Source organism: Parasteatoda tepidariorum, chromosome 2 (genome assembly GCF_043381705.1).
Source record: "Parasteatoda tepidariorum isolate YZ-2023 chromosome 2, CAS_Ptep_4.0, whole genome shotgun sequence".
Taxonomy (NCBI): domain Eukaryota; kingdom Metazoa; phylum Arthropoda; class Arachnida; order Araneae; family Theridiidae; genus Parasteatoda; species Parasteatoda tepidariorum.
Window position 1 is genome coordinate 42,173,669 of NC_092205.1, and position 21,090 is coordinate 42,194,758.

General features: G+C 28.7%; 3 non-coding genes across 3 annotated transcripts; all 3 read left to right on the forward strand.

The window, feature by feature from the left end:
* Positions 1–130: 130 nt before the first annotated feature.
* TRNAT-AGU (transfer RNA threonine (anticodon AGU)) lies at positions 131–204 on the forward strand. Its single transcript has one exon. It is a non-coding gene; the product is annotated as a tRNA-Thr (tRNA).
* Positions 205–8,599: 8,395 nt separating this feature from the next.
* Positions 8,600–8,672, forward strand: TRNAR-ACG (transfer RNA arginine (anticodon ACG)). Its single transcript has one exon. It is a non-coding gene; the product is annotated as a tRNA-Arg (tRNA).
* Positions 8,673–14,582: 5,910 nt separating this feature from the next.
* Positions 14,583–14,655, forward strand: TRNAR-ACG (transfer RNA arginine (anticodon ACG)). The gene has a single exon. It is a non-coding gene; the product is annotated as a tRNA-Arg (tRNA).
* The last annotated feature ends 6,435 nt before the right edge of the window (positions 14,656–21,090 follow it).

A 21,090-nucleotide genomic window follows, 5' to 3' on the forward strand; every position in this document is an offset into this window, starting at 1 on the left:
ATATATGTAAATTAACTATGCATGAAAGTGATGGATATAAAATTTATTTCGTAAACAATATTTTCAAATATTTGTTTCTCACAGATAAAAGGACATAAAGTATTTTGCATTTGAAATTCCGTACATTCGTGGCGCCGTGGCTTAGTTGGTTAAAGCGCCTGTCTAGTAAACAGGAGATCGAGAGTTCGAATCTCTCCCATGCCTGCTTTTAACTTTTAATATATGTAAATTAACTATGCATGAAAGTGATGGATATAAAAATTATTTTGTAAACAATACTTTCAAATATTTGTTTCTTACAGAAAAAAGGACATAAAGTATTTTGCATTTGTAATTCCGTACAATCGTAGCGCCGTGGCTTAGTTGCTTATAGCGTCTGTCCAGTAAACAGGAACATGAATCTAGTTACCGGCGCTGGTACTTTTTAGCGAGGCGGAACTTTGCTCAGAAATTTTTATGAACGTATTTCCTATGTTTAATTTAGAATCAGAACTATTCTTATCAAATATATAATTTGTATAAATTTTCGTATACAAATGATATACTATCAGATCGTAATACTAATAAATTGAAGGCTAACGTATCTTAAGTGCAAGTTAGACATCAATTGTGCTGGATTTTGAGAATTTTCTAGTTGCGAAATTATCGTTCTATCTAATATTACATTCCTATTTTATAGTCTAATTAGGATATTTTATTCTATTAGAGCTCTTTCTCTGGTTTTTTAAGGGTAAAATAATAAGCAGTTCGATGCTTAAATTTTGAATAAATAATTCATAACTCTGTATATTTTTATACATTTTATACTGATTTTTCAGAACGAAAAAATAAAAATAAGTAGGCAAATAAAAGTACGTATATAGTATTATTTTATAGTACGTATTGTATATAGTATTTTAATAAAAATATGGAAGCCCTAAAAGAAAAAACTTAGACAACTTCAGATCTTATAACAATTTTTGACCGAAAATTATCTTTGATATTTTCTGATTTACCCTTTCCTCCTCACTGTGCAGTAGTTTCTGTTCGAATAAAAAATAAAGAAAATTAACACTACAATCCTGATTATTATTGTACTTAAAAATCTCTTTTCCTGTTTCTGAAAGATGATTGAAGTCATTGATCCATAACTGTGACATCATGGTTTAGTTAATTAATGGTGTTGTCATGTTTATAGGGGATTCAAAGATTTTAAAAATCCGAACTCTGTTAATTTGGCATACGAGCAGTTGAAATTATTCGACCTTATGTTTTAGAAGCATTGATTTTTTTTTTTTTCAAAAAAAAAAATTTAAAACTTTTTTTTTGATATTTTTGATAAATGGTTTTTGAAAGAGGTGCAATGGTTAGAGTCTTTGCCTAATAAATAGTTAAGCGTAAAATTGAATTTCTTTAGTGCCTGTTCAGTGCATCTTCGAAATTCTCTCTTATAAGAATCTTGCTCAGTTTTCTCTAATGGTTTCACATCCACTCACGTTCATGATGGTAGACTCTGAAGAAACTGAGAATGCTAATCTCTGGATTTGCAAACGTTTTTAAAATTTTAAAAGAGGCATCAAAAGAATCATGCACTTTCTGAAACTGGTTTATTTTCACTAACTGTAACTACCATTTGGAAAATTCCATTGGATTGGAAAATTCCATTGCATTTAGAGTACAGAGAATATCTGGATCTTCACGGATAGTAAGAGCTCAGTTCAATACCTGAGTAATTGGCAAAACATCAGTGACAGAATTGGCCTAAATATCATCGACAATTTGATGACTTACTCTTATCACAATGATATACATCTTCAGTGGATCCCCTCCCACGTGAGCCTTCACTTTAATGATCTGGCCAAGGAGGGCTCCAATGATCCCATAGATAGTAGTGGCCTTCTAACATTCAATGAAATCTATGCAAAAGTAAAGGCCGACAATAATAGGACTTGAAGGATTCCACCTGGTCGTGAATGGTATCAACAAAATAGTCCTGGGGCTGCCCTGGAGCTAAAAGGTGATAGGAAACTGCAGACAGCTATCACAAGACTAATCACTGGTCATACCCGCGGACTAGCATTTTTTCAGGGTCAAAAGACGTTCCCTATATGCCTAAAATGTATTGCTCACCAGGCTTCACCTGATCATTTGCTGTCCTGTATGGGACTGGAGAAAATTTTTATTTTGGAGGATCCGCAAATGGTGTTTGATTTTCTGTCGGTGAACGGTCTCCTGGACTTGGTCTAGCCTTGTTCTAGGCCAAGAGGAATAAGTACCACCACCACCATTTGGAAATCTGTCTCTATCTTAAACTGTTTAATTTGCACAAGCTAAAATTGCTATCTGACATTTTGTCACTTTTTTTAAACTGGTTTATTTACAAGATCTAGAACTATCATTTGGAATTTTAGTACTTTCTTAAACTAGTATATTTACACGAACTAGAACTACCACTTGGAATCTCGTCACTTTTTTTAAGTCGGTTCTTTTAACTAGAACGATCATTTGGAATTCTGTGCTTTTCTTAATCTAGTTTATTTACACTAACTAGAACTACTATTTGGAATTCTGTCACTTTCTTAAACTAGTTTACTACAAAAACTAGAACTTCCATTTGGAATTTTGCTTAAGAGTTACTTTATTTTAGCCTTTTAACGCAGAATTTTAATTAATTTCATTTTTCATACTTTCTTTGTTATTATTATTAATTTAGATCAAAATAAGAGAAAAGTATTATACTTAGCATTTTAATAATTTATGTTTATGAAATACATTATGAAACATCAGTTAGTATATTATTTGTTGGTATATGAAAGTTTAAACAAATTGTATAATTGATAAGAATAATTCAGATTCTAAATTCAGATTGGAAATACTTTCACTAAAGTTTCTGAACAACGCTCCGCCTCACTTAAAAGTGCCAGCACCGGTAACTAGATTCATATTCCTGTTTACTGGACAGGCGCTTTAAGTAACTAAACCTCGTTTGTAAGTTAAATACAATATGTTAATGCAAAATACTTTGTTTCCTATTATTTCAAATAATTTTTTTTTTTTGAAAATATTGTTTATAAAGTATTTTTATTTCTGCGTTACAGGTAAAATCTTCCAAACACGGCTTTCCAAATAATAATTTTTCCAATTTGCACTTCTTCGCAGTTATTTAAATCTAACAGAAACGGTTATTCATCATTGAAATTTGCTAATTCAATTATTAATAAATTTTCGAATATGAAGGAAACAAAAAAATTTTTCTTCCTACTTCTTTTTGAATTTTATGTTTCAGAACAAACATAATTTCGATAATCTAACAGATTTTTAATAACTATCAGAATAACTATCAGATAGCTTTTTATTATTAAAAAATATCAAAATATATTTTTACTTGCAATTACAATAGAAGACATCAGGGGAAAAAAATATATGTATGAAAAGAACACCGGTGCCCCATCTGCGTCAAAGAAGTAATGAAATGAGTGTATCGTGTGAAAATAAATTTGCAGTCTTACTTTGCACATTTTTAAATTATTATAATATTATTTTATTAAATTCAAACTTCCAATTAGGTTTTTTATTTGTTTTTGTTTACTTTAATATATCTGGAACCGGTTCCTTAAATCAATCCATGAAATTTGTTCCAATCCATTAAACTATATTTTAAAATAACTAAAATACCTACAGCAGGTTCGATAGATATATCTAAAAGTCTCATTTCATCTCGAAAATGCCGTGATCGCAAAGGGAATAAAACACTTTGGGCCAAGGCTTTCTTACTTGAGCCATAGATTCAAAACAATAGCATCGATTTTGTGCCATGTTTCATCCGATGGGAAAATACGCAATATCCAGTGAGCCAATGATTTGTTACAAAGAAATGTTCTTCCAGAGAAGGGGAACGATTGTCAATCTCTTGTTGTCAGTGCCGTAAGTTGTTTTATCGATTTCATGGGACTGTTTTGAAATGTAAGTGGAATAGAATAATCGTCCATCATTTTCAATCGAATTTTTTTTTTCGAGATAAGACGATATATTTCTTATTCAATTTTCTTCCATCATGTTAATTTAAAGTTAATTTTTAATCGTTTAAGATTTAAAAAAAAAGGTTTTACAAATTCTCATAGGAGTTCTGATCATAAAATATTACTAAAATTTCAAATAATAAAGGATTCATACACGCGTTTCGAACATTCGAAGCCATGCCAAGGACGTCAAATCCAACTTGTAATGAGTGTCAAATTATAGTTCAATACATATAGAATTTTCAAAATTGAGTCAAACAATTGAAACTTTATTTTTGACTTTTTAAAAGGTATTTCTCTCCGAAGACGTATGAATTTATGACATATGACAGAAAACTTCATAATAATTAGTAAGGAATAATAACAAATATTCCCATTAATATGTATCACTACATCATCTAAAAATAGTACCTTTGAAACGTCAATGTTCTGAAAATGGAATATTAAGTTTTAAATTGATATTTTGCCTTTAAAATTTAAAAAAAAATTTATTCAGAATTTGTTTTTAATAACTACTAAACACATAAAATAATTGAAAATAAAAAAAACAAGAATGAAAAAATGTATTTAACAAGTTGTGTATATGCGTAAATGAAAAAAATAGAAGAAAAAAATAATTTGAAATATTATGATTTTTTTTTATGGGCGATTTAATTTTTTTATAGGTAGAATAAATAAACTCTTTTTACTTAATGTATTTTTATAACTTCACATACAATGAAATTTTGCATTAAACAGATAATGAATGTGTTAAAAAAATATTTAATCAAAGGAGGAGAATAAAATAATGATTCTAAGTTTAAAATTTAATCCTTAGTAGTTCTTAAAATAACTAAACATTTGTGTATTACTTTTCTGAAATAAATTTTTAAGGTGCTTTTATTCAAAGAATTATTCAAAATTATACTGTAATCACACAACTAAAAAATATTTGATTATATTTGATTGATTGCACTCCTTTGTTGATTGGCATTTATATTTATACCCTTTTCAAGATTATGCACTTACCACTTATCACGTTGCTCATTGTTGATCTTTTATAAATTTAAGCGCTTTCTCAAGAGGTTTATTTTCTTAGAATAAAAATTATTTTGAATTTCAGTTTTCTGTGGTGCCTTAGATGCCTTTCCTCTTTTCTTCTTCTTTTTTGTTTGGGTTTACTTCCAATATGCTATCGACCGATGTAGTTACTTTACGGATCAATAGGTGGCGCTGTTGGAATGGTGGTTTTACACATTTTCATCATGTATTTTTTACTGTTTTTTTATCACGTTTTATTTATAGCATATTTTATCTTTATCAAGTTTTTTATTTATTTAATATATATTATATTTTTAAAAAATTTTCTACATCGTTCAAAATTTTAGTGGCGCCACCTATTGATCTTTCAAGTAATTTCACATTTTAGTAAGGCGGATCGCATATTGGGACTATATTTTTGATTGTACCTTTGCTATTTTATACTTTTGTTACTGCATCAGACGAAGTTTACCACTGTAAATTTCGTTAGGTTGTGTAGGCATGCGCTAGATCGTAAAAGTATGACAGTATCCTACTTCTGAACTATTAAAACACGATTTTCATATCAATCCAATCTACAGGAAGGAGTCGCAAACTCATTGGAAACAATTCCAATCATTGACGTAGATAGGACGGAGGTACGGATTAAAGCCCATCCAGAAATCATACTCTAGAATCAATTTAACAGTTGACTAATTTGTAAAGAGATTTGATACATAAAAAGCTGTTCCATAGAAATAAGAAACGTAAAAAAGGAAAAAAAATAAATAAAAGCAATGCAAAAAAATTTCTTATCTATCTAACAGAAAAATTACAAATGTTTCCAGTACTTGATACTTCAAACAACTACAGTACGCATCGAAATAGAAATTACATGACAAAGATTGAAAAAATATACAGCTATCCGAAAGCACAATAAATAAATAACGAAAATAAAATAAAATAAATTATTAAGAAATTATTAAGTGTTAGAGAGAAAATCAAAACCAAAAAATGAAACAATCAAGTTGGTTATGTATAGTTCGAAATGAAAATAAAAATTTAGTTCCAATTTTAATTTTCAAAAAAATATGTTAGTTGAGATCAAAATTACGCTTAGTAAACATTTTTAGCATTAAAAGATATTTTTATAGATCTTGTAGTTGTAATTGCAAACTTGGAAAACGTTTTTATCTCAATATTCCTAAAAAAAAATGTCTAATTACAAAAGGGAAATCGTGTTCTTAGTATTTCCTTTCTTTCTTTTTTTTTAATACCATGAAAAGAATGGTCAAAATATAAATATTTTGAAGTGAACCAAAATCTAACTATTTGAATCTAAAAATCTAAATATTTTGAAAGCGAAACAGTAAATATACAAAAGCAAGTGTTCGCACATGCGCAGAGACATCACCAATTACCTAGATTGTAAACTAAAGAATTCCTTTAATAAGAAATAGTGGAGTAAAATTTTTTTCTTTTTCTGTCAGTCAGAGTACACAGAGGAGGCGTGCAAGGTCAACAACCACAAAAACACGCTAGGTATTTTAGTTTTTAATACAAACATGATTGAATTAATTTTCTGTAACTTCAATACAAATATTATGAAGAGTATTACTTTATTGTATCAAGTTAAAATTAATATTATCATCATGGTAAAATCAATTTTGTGCAAATGTTATGAAAAAGGAAAAACGTAAATGCTTTTAGCTTAAAATTAAAATTTAGAAGAAAAAATTTAGATAAATATTAAATAAAAAAATTTATATTTCTCAATTGGATCTGCAAATGAAATTTTAAAAAATGAATAAATCATTAGTAACAAAGAAAATCAAATTAAAAAGAATTAAATATTAAGTAATATTAAATAAAACAGAAAGAAAGAAAATAATTATCAAAATGTTACTGTACAGTAGAATAATAAAATTTTTTAATTCAGTTAGTTAGTTTTAATTATTTAAAAACATCGGAGTAATAATGTATGCATTAAAAAATTACACGTAAAATGATTCATCTCATAACGGCTCAAAAAAGTAATTTAAATCGCTTATTAAAAATAATAAGAAAAATAATAGTTCATATATTTTATACAAAATTATTAATTACTTGTACTTCTGTGCATCCATAGTTTTGAATAAATGTTCCATTGCTCTTTTTTTATTTTTAAACATATTAAGTATTTACTGATATCTACTTTTGGAATTTATTTTTCAATAGAAAAAATCTTTTAAACCGTTTACTATATTTTCCCAAACATATGATTACTAAAATAAATAAATATATATATATTTTCATTTTACTTATTTTACAAATAAGAAAGAATGTATTAAATATTATATCATTTGAAACTATGTCATATTTTTATTTATTTATGATTTATTATTTTTTTAACCAATTGGGGTTTCCGAAAAAATGAAACAATTCTAGATTCTAAGAAAATAAATAGTAATTTAAGGAAACACTCTTTTGTTACTTTCATATATTTTTTCCTTAAATGATTATTATTATTTTGAGTAGAATGGTTACTTTTTAAACAAATTCATATTGATTTTAAAATAAAGAAAAGAAAGAAAGAAGAATAAAATGTTTAAGATTACCTCAAAGCTCAAACATTTAGTTCATGTGGACTTATCAGCAACTTATTTGTTCAAAATTATTTATTTTTCTCTATTTTAGATATTTATCTCATGAAACGAGATGCATACAAAACATAAACAAGCGTTTAATTAGAGTGCTGATACATTTTGCAATCATTTTCTAAAGTAAATAATGCATGGAATGAAATTATAAAACTATTGTTCCATGTTTCATTGCTTCACAACAGCTTAAATTTACTAACATAGCGTAATTTACTTATGTTATAAATATTTTAAAAACTCTTCATGATTAAACAACATGTAAATTTGGTTTAAATTAGCACTCAATGCGCCTCTCACAGTTCTGAGTAAGACTTCCGCTTTTCTTGATCAAACCCTGCATAGCACAGCACACACTAGACTATAAAACAGTTATGAAGTAAGTATTGAGAATAAAAGCTCATACTTGAAAACCATCAAGTATTCTAATTTTATTTACAATAGTGTATTTATAATAGCATATAGTAAAAACATAAAAGCAAATATAAATAAAAAGAAATTACCACGAATTTTCGGAAATATTGGAAATTTATTTAGTGCCGTGGGTGAACTAGCAGTTCATTGAATAACATTAAAATTGTGATATGGCGTATTTTCACGTAGCTTCTCGCAATTTTCTTTTTCTTTCCGAATTTCTTTTTGAGCGATATTTGCGCATTCGAACAATAACAGACTGTTAAGAACCCAGCTTCAAATAGACGCATAGCAGCAAAGGCAATGTGAACTCTCAAAACTCTTTCACTTTCATAACTTGGACATCCAAAAGTCAATTTTAAAAAAAATGTTGATGCTTTTTCCTTTGAAACGAAGCAGATTACGATTAAGGAAATAATATTATAGTTGAAATTGTATGGATTTCGCTTCCCCCCTTAGATTACTTCGGCACTTTAAAGCATACGCTTTAGAAGCACCTGCACTAACACATTTGATGCTTATTAATTTTTTACTACTTGAAACGCATCGCGGGGGCCTGTGGCGCAACGGATAACGCGCCTGACTACGGATCAGGAGATTCCAGGTTCGAATCCTGGCAGGCTCGGGTCATAGTTCTTTTGAAATTAAAAGGGGAATATTTTTTTTTTCAATATTATTTCAAAGAAAAGAATGACTGTATGGGGATTAACAAAACTGAATACAGACCATTGTCCGTTTCTGTATAATAATAATCAAAGAATTCTCAGTTGGTAGTTTATTATCAATTGTATATAAATTTTAAAAAATGTATGTACATATTTGGTCTCATTATCATAAAATATAAATATTTTGTCTTGAATTTCCCTTTATTACTCTTTGTCTGGAGTGATACATATTTAAATTTCATTAGTTGTTGCTTTTAGCTCTGAAAGAGTTTGTTTTTATGCAAAGCACATTTTTAATAATATCTTTTAAAAATATTTTTTAAGGAAATTCAATACACTAAAATCTTAACTATAATCGACGAATATAGAAATAGATGGCGCCAAGAAAAAAAAATTATGAATATAGTTTCCATAAAATTTGTTTCTTAAGGGTTTTATGAAGGGTCGTAATAGGTTTAATTGCCTTCTCTTAAGGCCATAACTAACTATAAAACAGAAAAGGCCTTCATTTATTTACTTACTTTTTCTTAACTTAAGTTTGGATTATCAATTAAATAAAAATGAAATAAAAAATATTCCACATTTTACAAATTAATGGTGATACAATGTAATAAATGTATATGAAAATGTCGCACTTGTTGAATAGCATTGACTAACTCTTTCATCTTTTTTGTATATCACTAAAATCTTTTTTTTTTTTCTTTTTATGGAAACACTTAATCAAATGGAAACAATTTCTGTTCAATATTAATTGACTATAAATATTTATTAATTAGATGACTATTAATTAAAATATAAACAGTTGATTTATATTATTGCAATTATTGATGAAAAAATGTAATAAAGATAAGTGGAAATATTGAAATTATTGATGCAATATACAAGTATTAAATAATATTATACACTTACCATGTTCTTGCTAGTTTCACTGTTTGACAATTCAGTAGTCTTCGACTTCTTCTTTTCCAGCTCTTCTGGGTGATTTTTGGCTTTCTCTGCAATAGAATTCCTCGTCACTCTCAATTCAGTAGTCTATCGTGCATATTTATTAACTTTCTGACATTTATTATTAATTTTAAGGCCCTTTCCTGAATTTCCTATTTGTCAACAGATTTTTTTTTTTTTTAATGGACAAACCTTGGGTGAGAAATTACTGTTTAGAGGTAAGTTGGTTACATAGTCGTTGTTCAAATATTTTTACAAATTTGTATTTTTGGTAACTTTTTTCGATTATTTATGAAAAACAATGGGGTAAAACAATACCGATTTCTTTTCTATATAATATTCCATTTTTAATAGAAATGGAATTTTTTTACTTTGAAAAAATGAAATAAAGAAATAAATTAAAATCCAAATGGAAAGAAAAAATTGAAAGGAAAATTGAATGGAATAGAATGGAAACTAAAAACATTTTTTAAAAAAAGGTTTCAAATGTTATTTTTGATTTAGATTAAAAAATTAAAAAAAAAAGGGTTTTCTACAACCTTAGAAACAATTTTGGCTAAAAAATGATCTTTGTTATTGTGACTATTTGTAGTTAGCTTGACATTTTAATCGTTTAAATTCTGTCAGTGTTGTTTTCCAAAAGCGAAATGTATTTTACGAAACACGAAAAAAAAAAACATATCATGCTATTTTCAAATACAATCATGCTATCTTCCTATTTTCGTATATTGGATAAGACTGAATGTTTAGACTTGCGTACTTTTGTTTTGTAAGAAAGTACCAAAAAAGTAGTTCATAAAAGCGAAAGAATATTGATTTCTCTATATGTTTAAAGTTTTCAGTTCTGTTACCCCAGCCCTTCAATTCTGTTTTTCTCCTTTGTACTGATATTCATGGTAAAACTACAGAAAAGATGACTATGAAATTGAGATTTTATTTCAGCTCTCAGTTGCTGTTATATTCCCCGGAGACATCTCTGTGATATTTTTAAATTCAATTTATTTTTCAGGAGTCATCATAAGACCATTCAATTTTTTTCAAACGTAGCGAATTGGAATAATTTTGATTTTATGTACAAATACCATAAAAACTAATTGTAATTTCCATAACTCCAATTGCTAATGATCTAATAATATTAAAGTAAACAATTATTCATTTCTTTTTCTTTGGAATTGTTTGATTTCTGAACTTTTTATCATGATCTTTACCTATTAAAAGATGCGCTTTTTATTTTCATTAGTTGTAATATTTCGGTTACAATTCAAAGAAAACCAGGAAATACTTTACAATTAAAATGCAAATACTAAATACATCTTACTCGAAATAAAAACTCTACAAAATTCTAATTTAATATTTATTTTTAAAAAAATAATAATAATAAATACCATATATCGCTGTGTATAAGTTGACTTTTTAAACACCCAAAATTTTACGATTATCAGAAGGTCAACTTATACACCAATAATAAAATCGGACATTCGTTGATCGTCAAATATTGATGCATTATGAACAATGAGATAGATATAAATAACTCTGCATCAATTTACCAATTATAAAAACGGTTTTTAATACCGTATATGCAATTAATTAAATTTGAATTTTTTGCTTTTTCTTTATATATAAAGATTTTCTTACAAACAATACTCTAAATTACTTTAAGAAATAGAAATTATGATTAAGAATAGAAAGAGTATTTCAAAAATATAACACAATAAAAAGCTCAAAATTCCACAATTTGTAAAAGATTTTATAATAAAATAGAAAAAAAAAATTCCTGCAAAAACAATTTTTAATATCAGTTTTTCAAAACAATTTTTACAAAACAATTTCTAATATTAATTTTTCAAAACTTTTTTTTCAAAAACAATTTATTCAAAAACAATTTTTAATATGCTATATACAATAAAATTTTAATTTTTTGCATTTTCTCTTATCATATTTTCCTAATATATAAAGATTGTTTAGAAACAATACTCTAAATTACGATTAAGGAAAAAAAAGTGTAAGAATAGGTAAAGTTAATATAATTTATTCAAGAGTATTCAAAAAATATAAGACAATAAAAACTTCTGAAACATACTATAGGGCTAAATTTTAAAAAATTCAGAACATCATTTGTGTGGGATTCAATAACATTAATAGTGCCGTCTTACGGATCCCACGAAGCGATAGATTCTATTTCACCCTCATCTGCTGAGTACCACAAAAAATCCTCTTCATCCCCTTTCAAAAAATTCGAAATTCCACAATTTTTAAAAGAATTTATAGTAAAATAGAAATTTTCATATTTGGTTTCTTCTGCGTTCTACTTATACACCCAACATACACCAATAGGGGGTCGACTTATACACCAAAATATACGACAAATAAATTTTGAAAAGTATGAAAGTACTTTTAGAATGTATTGTCGAGTACTGTCTACAAAGAGTCACGTGAAGCTGTATTGAACAGGGATAAAAAATAAGTGTGGATGAAACCGCACAATAAAGAACTCCCCATGAGGGTTTCAAAAGGTGATTTAAGAGAATAAGTTTGATAAGTGTCACCCCTATCATAAAACAGAGTTTTATTAACTCTAAAATTTTATAGCAGGCACCAAAATTTAATATCTGAAACTGTAATTCACACATATCACAAATAATAATAAAAAGAATTATAATTAGCAAATTCAGTTGCTGGAGAAACAAAGGAACGCATTATTATTTACTTATTTTTTTCATTTCAAAATCGCATAATTACTTTATTTAATTGAAAAGTCGCATATTCTCCAACACACCACTACAAAGCAACACCATGTAAAGTAGAGACATAAAAATCCTGGGCTTCTTGTTTGTTCATCTAAAAAATGCATGTAGTGTAACTATACGCTGTAAAAATTGTGATGTTCTATCTATCTCTACAAATTTGATGTTGAACAACTCAAACGATTGTCTAAATGAAACACTTTATTTCCAATTAAAACTAAATCGAGCTTTCATATACAATTTAAAAAGTGTAGTAAAGAGGATGCCATTAGAAACTTTTCGTTGCTAATATTTTTCATCTCCCTCAGTAACTTAAAATTTAGAGTATAGGAAAAGTGATTTCAGGCAAACCTAGAATAAGTTTCAAATGCTGAAAGAAAAAAGAATTCGAAATATCAAAATGCAAGCAAATTGTTGGAAGAGAAATGTCCCATTGCGTAATCCTAAGTTATCTTTTCTTAAATTCATTTTCATTTTGATATTTTGAATTTTTTTTTACAGTATTTGAAACTTCATGCCTTACTCTAGGTTTTCCTGAACTTACTTCTTCTTTCTTTTAAATTATAGAGGGCGAATGAAAATTTACGATGAAAAGTTTCTCTCGTGGAATAGTGTCCTCTTAAATCTAAAACACTTACAATAGAAGTACGCTAAACACACATGAATTCACGTCAGACGTTATATATCTTCGCTACCGAAAACAACACTGTTAAGAGCACTTTTTATACTGTCTGTAATCGATTACGAGTTGGCATGAGTTTGTTGATATCATTAATGCTGCTTTGCATAAACAAAAACAAAAGTTTGCCGCAAAATTATTTTAATTGTGTATTTTTTTAATAGTGTAATAAGGATACTTATATTTTAATTTCTAAGTCTCAGTAAATTACATTATATAATTTTATAATGTATTACTCGCACGAATTTGTCTTAATTTTCTCTTCGTACTATTTGTATCTTTGACTTGCAAACTAATTTTATTTTAAAAGTTACTGTATATACGAAACCCACTTAACGATTCTTACTTTATATTGTTTTGTAAGAATTTTACTGATTGTTTTGTAGTATATGTATCTTATTTTACTGTAATTACAAATATTAGTGTCACTGAATAACGAAAGTGGTGGCAGCTATTTTACTCCAACTAGTGTAAAAGACCATGCTTGGTGTTTCAGGAACTGTCCTTTGTTCTAAAAAGCTTAGGTATAAAGTAGTTGCCACGATTTTCGGTGTCGAGCTACTCTAAAATTCTTTACAGCGCATAAAATATGATGAATCAAAAATAAAATTTGGTTTCTATAGATATTTTCTCACCATATTAGCTTCTAGTATCTGAGTCATTGCCCGTATGATGCAAACATTGAATGTTATTGTAAGAAGAAGGGAGAAAAAAAGAGGCCAGAATAGCTTAAATGGTAGAGCGCTGGATCCCCATTCGCGAGAACTGGAGTTCGAATCCAGCCGGCTGAAGAGTCCCCGTTTAATAAATGGTGACTGGTGTGCGCGATAATTCTGTCGGGTATCGAAATCCTCCCTGTTTCCGTAACAAATTTTACTTCTGGTTAAACTGGATAGGATATTGATCATTCTTTGGTTTAGGTCGAAATTACGATCTGTGTAGATGAATGAATGGATGTATGAATGGGTCCACCGTATAAATGGATATGACGTAAGGGTGTGGCAGAAGCCAAAGTCTTGAAAATAGATGGCGCCACTGGAAAACAGCAACAAGCGCAACCCCGTGCCTTAATGGCCTGCATAACAACAAAAACAATAGAAATGAAAAAAATTCTTAAAAAGTAAGAAAGAAAAAAAAGAGAATAATATCAATGGAGTATCTCGGAAAGAATAAAACCCGTTTTTTAAGGAGAAAAAAAAACTAAAAGCTAGTATATTACAACAGTGAAATATTGTAATGTTTTTAAATGTTAACTTGTTCTTTAAATCTACCAGTGTGAAAGTGGAGACTTGTACACCAATATATTTTAAATAGAAATAAAAGTGTTTTGATTGCAAGGATAACCTGGATAAATACACAAGTGGGCGACCTTTGTGCTAAAAATAATATATTTTTGTGCTCTTTAACGTTGTTTACCTTAGTTTGATAACCTGGATAGCTAATAAATATTTCGACAGTTAAAATTTTTTCAACATTATTATCCACTCTCTTTGCTAAATCGAGGGCCTGTGGCGCAACGGATAACGCGCCTGACTACGGATCAGGAGATTCCAGGTTCGAATCCTGGCAGGCTCGTGTTCTTTTACTTTTTAAATGTATGCTACATAATGATAAATTAGAAACAACTCTAACACGAGAAGAGAGATACATTACGTGTTTGAAATAAAACGAAAATTAAATAATAATAACTTCAGAGATTAGTCCAATTAAACAAATGATCTTCTTTTTATTGAATTTGTTTTCTATAATGATGACTAAGTATGTGGTCTAACTATGTCTACCTCTGTTCTGTTTAATAGGCAAGAAAAAACTCACCCCTAGAAAAAAAGATTGAGATAGATAAAGAGTTCCTTTCCGATCGCATTGGAAAACTGAGTCAGAATTTAAAGTAATTGTATCTCGAATCCAATTAAATATCGTTTTAAAAATTCAATAAGCATTAATTTGAAGTTAACGGAAATAAACTTAATACATTCCTACTTTTTAACTAAATGATTAGATACAGCAATACCTTACAATTCGAAACTTTTCCGATCATTATTAAATAAAATAATAAATAATAAAATAATAGAAAATGAAATAATAAAAAATAAAATAATGAAAAATAAAATAATAAAAAATAAAATAATGAAAAATAAAATAATAAAAAATAATTGATGTATTGTAAAAGTTATTTTTTCCATGAAATTATCTTTGGATAAACGAATTTTAGAATAGTGTGTAAAAAATTTTGGATTCGTTTAAAAAGTTTTCGTTTAAAAAATAAAATTAATATTAAGGGATCTAAACTTTTGCGGTCTGTTTACCAAACCATTGGGACAATATTTTCCAGATAGCAGCTACCCCCTATATCTAAAAGGTATGTTTATTCCGAGAAAGTATGTTTTTGTGTCTGATTTCGTAACTAAAAACATCATATTCATGAATTAATTAGCATATTTGAGGTCACCCCCTAGAACCATTAACACCGAGACCTAGAACGTGTAAATCGAATAATTTAATCAAAAGTTTTCCAAGGTCTTTTTTTTTTTTTTTTTTTTTTTTTTTTTTTTTTTTTTTTTTTTTTNTTTTTTTTTTTTTTTTTTTTTTTTTTCTTAATTCTTTCGTCCTGTACTTTTACATAAGTATGTAATACGAAACCTGCATTCCGTAGACTGCTGCTTTGTTCCGCACTTATTTATTTAGTATTATTTTTTTTCGTCATTCATTTTATGCATTGAAAAGTAAACTAATTATAAATGGTTCCTGCAAATGAGACTGCTTTTTGAAACTAATATTTTTCGTGTCCAACTCAATCAATAATATTTTTGACAGAAAAAAAAAATAATTAGCATCCTTCTCTTAAAAAAATGATCGGAGAGCAGTAGCGATTTGAGGAGCTTGTGTTCAAATATGCTATTAGGACCCTAATTAGCATTTTCTTTTACAAATTCATTTTGTAATCTTGTAATTTAATAAATTCAAAAATAATCATTTATCTTATAATTACAGTTTCTAAATAATGTAACATTTTTAATTAAGTATGCATTTATGTATTTTAATTTAATAATTTGGAATTGTTGCGGCTACTGTAGACGGTATGGACTGTAAGGCGAGGACCGTACATAAATTGTAGTGCCAGGGTATAAGTAGGAGTAAATAAGTAATTTAATAAGTTATGCTAACAATGAAGAGAATTGTTATGAATAAGTGCAATATTTTATAATATTTTACTAATCTCTGATTAGAATCATATCCTATAAGCAATTCGAAGGTGTTATTTACGCCACAGTGAAAGGAAAAGGAGTGAGATTCTTTTTTTATGCAGCATATTTGATTAACTTCTTCGTTAAAAAATAAATAAATAAAAATGAGTGTCACTCATGCGCAAATTTGATTTGAAAAGTATGGAACGAACGAGTTTTGCCCAGAACTTTTAACTCTCTTTTTCCTGAAAGAATATAAAAAAAGAAAGATAAAGAATGGGGGGGAGGGGGAAACAGACGATAAAAGTAATAAATAAATAAAGCGAGAAGGTGAAATAGAAGAATAGCTCTCTGTAAATCGTCACGCTGTGCACACCTTCCAGGAAAGATTGGAAATGCGAGGCGCGTCCAGAAAACGATCCATCCGCCGAAATAAATCAACACATTTTGATTTGCGCTGAAGATAGCTGGGGAAAGAGGTTAAAGTGATGAATTTGAAGGTTGTTTATTCTTCTTTTTCAAACAGACGTCAGACTAGACAAGATAAACAAACTGAGAAAGTGATGCTTTCATATAATGAAAAGTTTCTCACGTTGCGACATCTAAATGATGAAATTATACATCTGATTTAAGTTTACTGATTAAGAGGTAATTTCGATGTATGTTCAGAAAATCAATTAAAAAGATAAGTCCTCCCCCTGTTCAATTAAAATTAAACAATTATAAAATTACTGAAAGAATGAATTTAGAGGTATCCTTGGTTTTTTTAGTTAAGATTTTTGATTTTCGTTTGCTTGAATTGCTTTTAAGTTTTTAACAAACTTTTGGGGATACGCAATTATTCAGCCTAATAGAACTTAGTGGCATTTAGAACTTACGAAAAATTTAAAAATATAAATTTAGAGCTAAAAAATCTAAAGCAGTTAGCAATTTTGGATAAATCATTTAACCCTTTGACGCAGATGAGACATCGATGTCTCTTTTACATAATGTTTTTCTGGTGCTCTAATTACACGCAAATACATATTTCGGTATTTTTTTAATTATAAAAACAGACTACCAGTTACTTAAAAAAAAATCTGTTAGATCACCGGAATTATATTTGTATAGTAAAATGTAAAATCCAAAAAGTAGTTTGAAAAAATGTTTTATCATTCTTATTCAAAAACTTATCAATAATTGATTTTGTAAATTAACGAAATTTCAATGATGAATAATTGTTTCTCTTAGATCCTAATAGCTGCAAATAAGATCAAATTAGAAAAAAATATTCTTTGGAAGTGAGTAGTGTTTAGAAGATTTTACTTTTCTATAAAAAAAAATAAAAAAATGCAGCGTTGCATTATTGCATAACCATAAATTATTAAAATTCTAAATATAATACTTTTCACTTATTTTGACCTAAATTGATACAAACTAATGAAAAAAGTATGAAAAATATGTTTAATGAAAATTCTATGTCAAAGTGGTAGTACCTGCTTCGAGATTTTTTAAAAAGATTTTTGTTATTGAATATTATTGTTTAAAATACTGTTCATATTAAAATACTGTGACAATAACGTTACTGTCCTATAATATTATACAGGTAATGCAAAAGCTAGAGTATTAAGGGGACCAGAAAGTAATGTTGTTACGGCCCACTAAATTTTCGTTAGTCTTAAAAACCAATTCATTCCCCCCCCCCGATCCATTTAGATTCATTTTCGATTCGGCATTGAAGAGGTTGTTGCCAACGAGGGTGAATACATTATTGATTAAAAATGAAATCTTGATAACTAATATCAAATTCACCGAAACGACATTACTTTCCGGTCCAGCTAATATTTATAAAAATAAAAAAATAATAAGTAAAAAAAAATAGACACATGTATAATATTAAACTAACTTTCAAAAAAAAAAAAAAAACTGATTGCAGAATTGAATTAGCATAATTTTGTCAGAAGAGATTAATAAAGAATATAAAATATCGCGTGGTTCTGTCTGATTGGTTATCGGCCTTGTATTTCAAATTTTTTTAAAAAATTACTTACTTTGCTGTTTAAAATACTGCTCATATTAAAATACGACTCATATTAAAGTACTTTGACTATAACGTTACTGTCTTATAAAATTATGAAGATAATGCAAAAACTAAAATATTTATTAAAACTCAAATACAGAGATATGTATAATATTAAACTAACTGAGCTCAAACTTACTAACTCAACTAAAGTCAAATTCTTGTTGATTAACATCTTTGTATTTTTATACGATTTAACAATTTCGTTGCCGATCAGGCTATATCACGAAATTCTTGCCGTGGTAACAATATGCATATATTACCATTCAACTACTTTGTGCAGAAAATATGTTTTCTCTGGACAAAATAGAATTATTGAAATATTATTAATATTTATTAAAATAAACTAAATGTGAATTTGAAAAACTAAACTGTTCGTTAAAAAAAGAAAATGTAACTTAGATTTTATCTTTAAAGATTGCCTGTCTTCAATGTTAGATATAGTATTACCACCTACGCTCGACTGGCAATGAACGTGTTAAAAGATACTAGAGTACGGTGAATATCTAGCATATGTAATTCTGTAAAAATTAAAAAAAAAAAAGTTTCTTCTTGTGGAAGTACTGAAAACTTGTAAAGTACGTACGTACCTGTAAACAATGCGTCCTTACAATACACTAATTAGATTTAAATTTTCTCAACAATAGGTAATTTAGGTTACGATTATAGTTCAAGAATCAATTGGGAAATATAATGATATCAGATTTTTCATATTGTTCAGGTTACATGGTGAAAAACACCATATAAGCAACAAAATGTTTTTGTTGGGTGCCTACTAAACTAACTACTAAACTCAGTGGCGCGACAGCCTATAGAGGGCCAAGACCTACAGTGCCCATCTCAGGTTTCTTGACCTTGGGCTCTGGGGTGCAGGAGCAGATTTTCCGTTTTTGGTGGTCAGCCGAACGCGAAACCCCCAGTGTTTAGTTCCCAAGCATGCTTGGTACTCATTTATCGACCCACTGAAGGGATGAAAGGCTGAGTCAACCTTGCCCGGCCCGAGGATCAAGCCCAGGACCTGTGGCACAGGAGCGCGAAGCGCTACCACTCAGCCACCTGGCGTGAGTATTTGTTGAGTGCCATCTAGTGGAAATTCTAGAGGTTTGTAAAATACCTATCTGGAAACAATATTTAAGAGCAGTTAGATGTAAAAATGTCACTCTTGGAAAAAATGTGGGATATTAACCCAATCATTTCATTCTGCCATGCCTGTACAGATAAATTTTGATACGATCATTGATTGCATGTCAGAGATCATTGACTTTAAATTTCCCCCAAAAAATAATTCTAAGTTTTAATTATTTTTTTATCAGATCAAAAATTGTACAACTCAAAATTATCAATGCATTAATAAATGGAATTAACTCGCACGTAGCAAGACTAACTACTGTCTGATCTTCTAACCAAAACATAATTATTTGTCTCACTCTCGTTTAAATAAGGTTGCGCTTTCCACACTCGTGGAAGTGAAAAGAGTTTTTCCGCATCACTCGTTATTTCATTTTATAACCGGCGCTGAACTTCCGACCCACTTTTGACCCACTGTCAATGTTTAACCCCGTAACCTTTGAATTTTGAACTGAAACTTACTTGAACCTCTATGAAACCACAAAAATCTCCCACGGTTAGCCCGATGTCAAGAGGATTTGAGTCCATGATCCATCTATTACCGAGGATAGTTTACATTGCACATTCTGTAAAAATACATAAATAATAACAACAATAAAAAGAAAGAAAGGAAAAAAAAGAAAATTGCCATTTCTTCCCTTTCTTCACGCCTTGTAACTTTTTTCTTTCATTTGTAGATATGAGCGAGAAATAAATATTACGGATAACTTATTAATAAAAAAAAAAGGATATTAAACCAAGAAAAGAAAAAAGATATTAAATAAAAGAAAATAAAGTTCTTCCATTTAAAGTTATCTAACAAATAAGATCTTTTCAATTCCGCAAATTTTTTTTTTCTTCACTTTTCTTGACCAATAAATTTTATTTGTTAAGACAACTTAGATTTGTTTCTTTCCAATTAAGTATAGAACTTAGATAACTGAACCTGATATTTGACCTTATAGGGTTATAGAAAATTCCACAAATTGCAGTCGTTAACATAAGGTGGGTTTTTTCTTTCTTTCTTTGTCTTTTCCAGTGGCGGAATTAACAAACGAAGACATTCGAAAATATCTCACGAACAATATAAAAATAAAGATTAACTATAAAAATAATTTTTTTCTAACAAATTATTGAGGATTGCAAAACAATCTTTTGCTGTCATTTGTAACTTACAAGTACTTATTACATATCCAAATCCACTGATTGGTAAATTTTACAGGGTGTTAAGGCAGGGTATAAATGTAAAAAAAAAGTACATAACCATATTTTATGTAAGAATGCGTGTGCGGAAATACAGCGTTAAACCAACAGAGGGTGCTGATCATCGCTCTTTCGAGCAGCTGTTGTAAACTGCAATTGATTGTAAAGTTTGATTTTGTATAAGAATGCAGACAGGCCCTGATTATCGCCTAGGCCCAATAGGCATGGGCCTAGGGCCCACGATTTCTGAGGGGCCTCAAAATTAGTAAAAAATTAATGAAAGGTGGGCTAGCTTTGTGTTGGTTTAAGTATTAAATAAAAAAAGAATTCCTCTAATCAGTGACTTTTAGCAAAAATCACTGATTTCAATTGTTTGTGGCCACCAAACTATTTTTGTTGTTGTTGTTCATTTACGTCGCACTAGAGCTGCACAATGGGCTATGGGCGACGGTCTGG